This window comes from Helianthus annuus, chromosome 10 (genome assembly GCF_002127325.2).
Source record: "Helianthus annuus cultivar XRQ/B chromosome 10, HanXRQr2.0-SUNRISE, whole genome shotgun sequence".
Classification (NCBI taxonomy): domain Eukaryota; kingdom Viridiplantae; phylum Streptophyta; class Magnoliopsida; order Asterales; family Asteraceae; genus Helianthus; species Helianthus annuus.
This window is the reverse complement of record NC_035442.2, coordinates 16,349,348-16,357,308: the sequence shown is the minus strand read 5'-3', so window position 1 is coordinate 16,357,308 and position 7,961 is coordinate 16,349,348. Positions and strand designations below refer to the sequence as shown.

Sequence of the window (7,961 nt, the reverse complement as noted above, 5' to 3'; positions counted from 1 at the left end):
AAGCTTGATATGTGTATATGCCTTTGTATTTATCTTCAGTTTTTAAGGACAGAGCTTTGTATCATATAAGCTTTGTATTATAAAGGAGTTCTTTTTATTCAGACTTTTTGAAGTATTTAGCTTTGTATCATGCCTTTGTATTTATCTTCAGTTTTTAAGGACAGAGCTTGTTACAATTATCCTTATCCCAGCACTAAAATTATTTTAATTACTCTGATCATTTTTACAATCTACAATAATATTTTAGTTAACATACACATACGATTTGATTGAAGACCGGTACCGTTACATAATCTCTATCATGTTCCATTTGGATCAGGCTGGGAAGATAAGAAAGTATCTGCAAGTGTCGTGCAGGCTTCGAGGGCTTTGGCTGCATCATTTTGTTTTTCTATAACCGTCTCGAAGGCATTGATAACTTGTTCGAGTGTCTCAAGAGCATGTGGATCAAAACAACGAGTCTTTATTAAAGCTAAATCAGCAAGAGGCTTAACCAATTCATCACTAACTCGGAGTCTCTCTACCATTTTCTTCAATGGCTTAACTGTTGTAGTAAGAAAGTCATTCACAAAGTTTTGTGCATCTTCTTTCAGCAACGACCATGATAAAGATGCAATTGCAATGGTAATTCCCCACTGCACACCATTTGATCTTCGTCTATTCCATAAATTCTCCAAAAAGATCACCATCACAATCTCAAAAATTATAGCACTGCCGGTTATTCCAACAAACAACTTACTTTTATGTATGCCTTTGAATATGTTCCTTTTCTGCAGCTTTCTTGAGTTGAACTCGTTAAACACTTGGCATAGCACGAAAGTGTTAAAAGTTATAATGTTCTTCACCTTCTCTTCCACATTAAATATCGCCTCACCTTTAAACTCAAACGTCAATAAAACTATAATCTGGAAAACAGCTTGTGCAAATAGGTGTCTCGACATGATATACATTATGATTTGTTTGACCCGACCCACAGGCGGTTTAGTCAAGATTTCCTTAGTGGGCCCTTCTGTATCAAGTACAAGTGCACCCAAAGTATCCATAATTAAATTCACCCGCAAGAGTTGAACTGCAGTTAAAGGGGCCCCACCATAAGTTACCACCGTAATGAAGTTAATAACAAGAGTTGCCACATTTATCGTGAGTTGAAACTGGATGAATTTTTCGATGTTGTAGCATCCCAACATTACTACGGTTGAAAGAGAGGCAATGTCTTCATCTGAAAAAACACCATCTGAGCTTTGGTTGGCCACTTCTGTTTCTTGAATTTCTGTAGAAAGTCCAATATTAGCTTCTTCGAGGGTTGGTGCGTCGTTTGTCATGTCACTGGTAACTGCCACAATGTGTCCTTTTTTTCGAGCACTTTACCATTAAAGGTGAAGATCTTGCCATCACACTGATTTTATCAACCTTTTGCATCCTTTCTTCATCTGTAAAATTACACACCATTTCTTCTTCTTCTTCTTCTCCTTGAGCCGATTCAAGTATTCCACATTCGGTGTCTATGGCTTTTGCTGTGAAATCATTGTCTCCAGTTCTCATCGTCATTTCAGCTCCAACAAACCTGCTCGATTCAGTAGCTTTTTCGGTGCATATTACTGTTGCTGAACACATGGTCTCACAGGAGAATAACTTCCGAACCATGGCTTGATCACCCAACATTCTCTTCAATGAATATGTAAGTGTGAGGGTGACCGTTAGCGGTAAGCCTTCAGGGATGGCCACTACCGCAATAGTCACTACAGCATAGAATGCACGCATAACCGAATTAAGTATTTTGTTTGCACTCGTGCGTTTCCCATTATACATTCGTTTGTCTTCTTCTTTTGTGTTTCCCGTGAAGTAACAAACTAACTAACAACAAGAACTAAGAAAGCAACTGCAAGACCTACCTTTCTGATTGAAAAAGTTAGTTTGTTGACTCGTGATTGTAATGGCGTTTGCTCATTGTTATCATCCTGGATGGAACTCATCATCTTCCCCCAAGCAGTGTTCATCCCGACAGATAACACTAGCATCCGGCAATGCCCGTCAGCCACTTTGGTACCAGAGATTAAAAATGGATTAGTGACGGCATTTACGTCTATTTGGTCACTCTCGCCGGTCATGCTCGACTCATCTACTAGCAATGAATGGCCATCAATAAACAACCCGTCTGCTGGAATTTGATCTCCTATATTCAAAACCACGATATCTCCAACAACTATATCGAATACGGATATCTTTTGTCTTCTTCCTTCTCTAACAACATCAATCTTGATATTGTTGCTTATTTTTGACAGACTGTCAAACTGTTTTTCTTGTCTGAAGTTACCAACCGCAGACACAACAATAACTATAGAGACGGCAAGAAGTATGCCTCCATCTTCATACCATCCGTCTTTGATTCCATCTTCTTTGATACCAAATCCAAGAGAAAGAACTGCGCACACCAATAACACGAGAATGGTGACATCTTTTAAAGCTTTGGCCACAAAATACAACAAACCCTTTAGAGGGGGATTTTCGTAAGAATTTGTACCAAACACGGTTTTCCTTTCGTCTAAATCTTGACCGTTGATCCCATTATCAAGATGAGTGTGAAGGGTTTTTGCTAAACCCTTGACACCATCAAACCTACGTAGAGTTTCTATGTCTTTGTTGTGGACGATGTTAATAAGCTGTGACTGATCGATACCGTGGGACTGATGATCAGACACCTGTTCGACATCGATACGAACCTCAGGAACAACAAGTTGGGGGCAGTGGCGGATCCAAGGGTGTTTTGGGGGTTCCCGGGAACCCCTCGGTTTGGAAAAAAATGAAAAAAAATAGTGGAAATTTTATATGATTTAAAAAAGATAGTGATAATTAGTGAAAATCTAGCAAAAGGAACCCGGTAGATAAAATTCCAGGATCTGCCACTAGTTGGGGGATGAGTTGGATAATGTTTTTGGCGAAGGTGTTGGAGAATTTTATGGTGAAGAATGCACGACGCCATCTTTTCTTGGCTTTGGTAAGGGTAAGGGTGGTAGTGCTTATGTTGTACAACATGTTACCAATATCATGAGGTTGAATTTCTGCAACCATTTTTGGCTAAGTGAGAGAAGTTAAAAGAGACTCAATGGAGAGGGTTATGTTGTGCATTTGTGGTTGGGGGCATCTACCGGCAGCTTTATACATGTTGATGCTGATGATTTGGACATTGGAAGAAACTTCATAGAAACTCTCATGCATTTCTGGTTGGGGGCATCTACCGGCAGTTTATAGAAGCTCGTTTTGGGTCATCAACAGCGGCAGTTTATAAGTGTTGATGATGATTTGGACCTTGGAAGAAACTTCACAGAAACTCAATGAACGCCTACTTCGTATCCGTGATGTTGACATCAGTGATGTAGAAAGCTTCTAATTATAGCATGGGAAAATGATTCAGATTTTCAACATTCCTTATTATTTATTATTATGTATTAATGCAAACTAATTGGAATTTGAAAATTATTACTATATAATCTAACATTTTCAAAGTAGTTCAACAGTAGTTTTTTAATTATATTATATATTATTATTAAAATTAGTTTCATTTCTTTTTTATTATTATACCTTCCAGTATGTTTTGTTTTTCATTTTTAACTTTATTTGAATGAGTCTAATATATTTAAACTTTACCGTAAGAAATTTAACCGATAATGTTTGAACAAAATCGGTATCGGTATCGGTATCGGTAGTATATTCATTTTTATAGCTTTTTCGACGTAGTGGTATAAGTTTGTTAAAGATGGAGTTATATTTGCAATAAAGAACTTTTTGGTATCGTAAGCTATAGCGAGTCCAGTATAGTAACTTTACCATGATGAACGAACCAGCATCGGCCGAACATCGATACCGGTACTGATATATATATGGGAAGGTTCAAATGAAAACCACTTTTTATTGTGAAAACTCGAAAACTAATTAAAAAAAGCCAAAAAAACATACAAAATTTTTTTTTTTATTTTTTTTTTGCAAACCAAAATTCGCAGGTTTTTTTATATAAAAAAAATTAAAAAAAAAATTTGTGTAGTGCACATGTGTATGTGTACTACACATGTGTATTATTACACATGTGCACTACACAAATTTTTTTTTTTTGAAAAAAAGTTTTTTTTGTATATAAAAACCAGCGATTTTTATAAAAAAAATTAAAAAAAAAATTTGTGTGTTTTTTAGGCTTTTTTTAATTAGTTTTCGAGTTTTCACAATAAAAGTGGTTTTCATTTGAACCATCCCCTATATATATATATATATATATATATATATTGCTTTATCAATCAATGTGTATATCCGCTTGTGCTTGTCTCTTTCAGTTACTATTTCGAGTACCAGTACCATATCAAACTGACCCGATATTGATCCAAACCTGCTGCAAAGCGTAGGTAATCTCACTAGTTGATGAACAAATAATAAGTCAGTTTTAATTTTAAACTAGTTTTTTTATAACACGCGTTGCGGCGAAACCGAGCAAATGATAACGTAAAACAAACGTGATTTGAAAATAAAGCATGTTGTTTAGAAAGTCAAACCATTAAAACGATTTAGTTTATCATCGTACCGTTTTATGATACCAAATAAATACTTTATTTTGAGTATAACCTCGTTTTTAACAGAACTTATAACGGAATGTCAGGAAAGAAATTAAACACAACTACGTACTTAAGTTTTTAGAAAAAAGTTATAAAGGTAACTTATTAAAGAAGTACCAAATTAATCAATAAATTAATATATGTTCAAAAAAAGAAAAAAAACATTTATTAAAAAAGGCAAAGGAAATATATGTTAAAATAATAAAAATATGCTATTAAAAGTAAATATAATAATAAACTATTATAATATATTAAATAATAAAATAATAAATAATAAAAAACTATATATTATTATAAAAATAAAGTTACTATTCATCATCACTCGAAAACAATATATATATATATATATATATATAATATAATGGTGGTCGAATTATATTCAGATTTTAAACTTAGTCCCTCTTGTCTATACTATCTTAAAATACAACTTTCTGGGACAAAAATAAATAACTTTACCATGGTTTTAAACACTTAATAAAGTTTAGCGTCTTATAATGACGGTGAATTTCCCATATGTCCTTCTGCTTAACATATATGTGTTAGAGTTTCGCTTGTGTGAGAAAACATTACTAAAGAAAACTTTTAGACCATGCGTAGTGGGTGTGTGTTTTTCAAAAAAGCCCCCAAACACTCCTGATCATGCCAACGCCCCACCCCCTTGGGCGTTTTTGGGCGTTATTTTCGAAAAAAAAACTCCGAAGCGTGTTTTAAATCACGTCAAAATGGAAAACTGTTGGCTAATCACATGCAACCCTCTTTTTCTTGGCCAACCCCTTTTTTTTGTTAATTTTTTTATTTAATTATTTACACCCCTTTTTAACATAATACTCGCATCCCCACTACGCCCATTTTAGAAAAATGTCTAATAATGTCCCTTGCTGATTAGACTGTCACATGGCCAAAAATACCTAAGAGTCGGGGCATATTATTCACCCTTACCACTACGCATGGTCTTATAAATTAAAGGCTTTTAGCTTCATTGATGGACCCTTTGGCTTGTCTGATTTTAATTTTTACTTGATTCATTAGCCGGTTCAAAACTGTACTGAACCGAAAAGTTTGATTTGGGTCATGTCTATGGCTCAAATCCAAATCAAACCACCTGGTGCACACCAACGTAAGTGTTGTATTCCTCGCTGAATCGCGCAGACACCACTCTTGATTCTTAACATATAAGATTTTTCATATGGCAATTTTACGAGTACGTGTATAAATGTTGTTTTTTCATAACGAAAATTGTCAGATTTTATTTATAACTTCTAACATTGTGATTTTTTAAGAAAAGAAAATCACTAATATGGTCATTCTTATTTTCAAAAAAAAAAAAAAAAACTGATATGGTCATTCCAAGATTTCCAAATGGGAAATAATAAATAAGACTTTTTATTCAAATAACGTTACGTGTTTTCCTAGCTAGTTAGAAAATGTTTGGATGTTTCTCATGTTAAGTAAAAATGTTTGTGTTTGTCCTCTTCAGAAAATGTATGGATACTTCTGTTAAAGTCAAAACATATATGCTTCCTCAAACTCATTCTGCACGTCAAAACTTGTTTACACCTCATCAAACGTTTTTAATTTAAAATATTATGCTGTTTTATTTATAACTAGTGTTATTAAATCCGCGCGTTGCGCGGTGGGTGGGTATCAGTTCGTTTAATTACGGTATTGAAACTCGTTATAGCAATCAATAGAGAAAAAAAAATCATGATATGACCAAAAATATATCAACACGACGGGAATTTGATCGGTATCGTTTTGTTTTGTTACGTCACCAACACTCGTTACAGCAACCCATAGAGAAAAAATCTTGATATGATCAAAAAATACTGGTACGTGAATTACATCGATAAAAAACAAACGCAAGTTACATAAGATATATAAAAGAACCACATATAGGTATGGCAATAGGTCGGGTTTGGGACGGGTTTGGGACGAGTTTAGATAATCCCAAACCCAAACCCGGTTAGATAAGCTTGTCCCAAACCTGTCCCAAAACCCATCGGGTTTCTAGCGGGTAAATACCCATCGGGTATCGGGTATACTCGCGGGTTTCGGGTAAACCCGTTAATTTAAAAAGATTACTCGTTGGTTATACTCATCTCAAAATCCATTGGGTATCTATCGGGTAACTACTAACCGGTTACATTTTGTATTGTCATTATAAAAATATATATCAAATAACTACAATGTATACGGAATAGAATACCTATATGTGTAAAAAATGGATCTATTGTATATATACATATTTAATAATATAAAAAGAATTATATCGGGTATAAAATCGGGTAAACGGGTACACTTTATCGGGTAATTGGGTCGGGTAAACGGGTATATCACTAAATCCCAAAACCGCGAAAAAAATAAAAACTATTACCAAACCCGTCCCAAACCCGATTAACCAACTCCAAACCCGTCCCAAATGTGGTGGGTTTCGGGTTTACCCAGCGGGTTCGAGTTTGATTGCCATCCCAAACCACATAACACATGTAAAAAACCACTAAATAACACATAAAAATAAAAAAAAAAAATCAATAAAACAAATCTACTGTTCATTAAGTTTATCTATTATTAGTATACAATTTCTAATATATAAGATTATACCTTATTATTATTATTATTATTATTATTATTATTATTATTATTATTATTATTATTATTATTATTATTATTTTATTATTATTTTATATTAAAAATGAAAATTAGCTAAAGTAGTTCTAATAACTTTTATTTATCTTTTTGGTTTAGATCAGGCATGTTGTGTTTTCCTTTAAAAAAAATCATTCCCCCTTTTTATTTGGGTTTTTGAAGAGTTGTAGTTACCGATTTGAACAACATTGTTACATCTATTATCTATTATATATAATAAATGTGTTAAATTTTGTTGATGTGTCAAGCTATGAGGGCTCTGAATTTTGCTTTTTGGCGGGAAAACTTCGGGTCAGAGATTTTGGTATATGGGCTACAGCGGGATCCGTTTCCTATTATTATGACCCGACTTTATTTTCTCTTTTCCAAAATCCTAGAGAGCCTCCATCTCCATTCCAGCAACTGATTATTTGTTACATCCAATCTATTACAATCTCAAACCCTAAGGTAGCGTTCGTTTCATGGAATGGAATGGAATGGAATTAGGAAGTTTTTCTTTGTAAAATTGATCTTGGTTGGGGGAGGGAGGAATTTGAAATCCCATGAATTTCTTTAATCAATGAAATTTGTGACTATTTCAACATTCCATAGAAATCCTTCAAACATTCCATAGAAATCCTTCACTCTAATGAAGGAATGGAATGGAATGTTGAAATAGTCACAAATTTCATTGATTAAAGAAATTCATGGGATTTCAAATTCCTCCCTCCCCCAACC

The 7,961-nt window shown here is 34.0% G+C and overlaps 1 pseudogene; it reads right to left on the bottom strand.

Annotated features, from left to right (window-relative positions):
- Nucleotides 1-299: 299 nt before the first annotated feature.
- Nucleotides 300-2,816, bottom strand: LOC110880678 (annotated as a pseudogene).
- Nucleotides 2,817-7,961: the final 5,145 nt, after the last annotated feature.